An 884-nucleotide genomic window follows, 5' to 3' on the forward strand; every position below is an offset into this window, starting at 1 on the left:
GCAAATTAATTTTGGAATGGGAGCCATCATGAATGATATAAGGCAACTTAAAACATATAAGCAGATTTCTAATTTATTTCTACATAATAGCAAACAGTGGAAATGGATTTGGTGTATAGGTTTAACTATAACTCTGTAGATGTACTGAAGAGGATCCCCATTCTGGAAGAAAATAAATCTTCCTAATACATATGGACATATGTGTGTTACCTGTGAACTTGTGTTGAACAATTTAAGTTTTTTTAAAAAAAAAAATGACACAGCATTAATCTCTATCAAATAGAGGCTATATTTCTAATGATATCTTAGAGAAAGTCTGCCTAAAAATATGTTTTTCTGATGTTTGGTGACCCTATTAATAGAATAAATATGTTAATATGTCTCAACATTTTCTTTCATTTGAAAAGTGCATTATTAATTATTAAAGTAGGTAGATATGGGAAGATAAAAGAAATTTCCAGTAAGACTAGAGTAGAACTTAAAGCAGCACAATTCAAAATCAGGAAAAAGTATCTGAGACCATCAAGTCACGTGTAAGATTATATTCAGGTACTGACTTTTAAAAATTATTTATTACTCCTAAATTCCATTGCTTCATATTTTTGAGGTTTGAGTTTTATGACCTTGGATCTCAAACAGCCCTTCATTCTTATTTCACATTAAAAATATAATGTTATAAAATATGCTTAAAATATCTTCAAGTTAATCTTATTTATTAGTTTCAGTAAGAAACATAGCATGTCTAAAGGACAGAGGAATTTTTCCATTTACTTAAGTTTAATGACAGTTTGTTTAACCTGCCCTGGGAAAGTGTTTGGTTCAGTTTTGTTTTATTTTAGTCTTTACGAAATTGCTCTAGAATATGAGTAATAGGAAAATGTAAT

The sequence above is a fragment of the Pteropus alecto genome, unplaced genomic scaffold (genome assembly GCF_000325575.1).
Source record: "Pteropus alecto unplaced genomic scaffold, ASM32557v1 scaffold72, whole genome shotgun sequence".
In the NCBI taxonomy this organism is placed as follows: domain Eukaryota; kingdom Metazoa; phylum Chordata; class Mammalia; order Chiroptera; family Pteropodidae; genus Pteropus; species Pteropus alecto.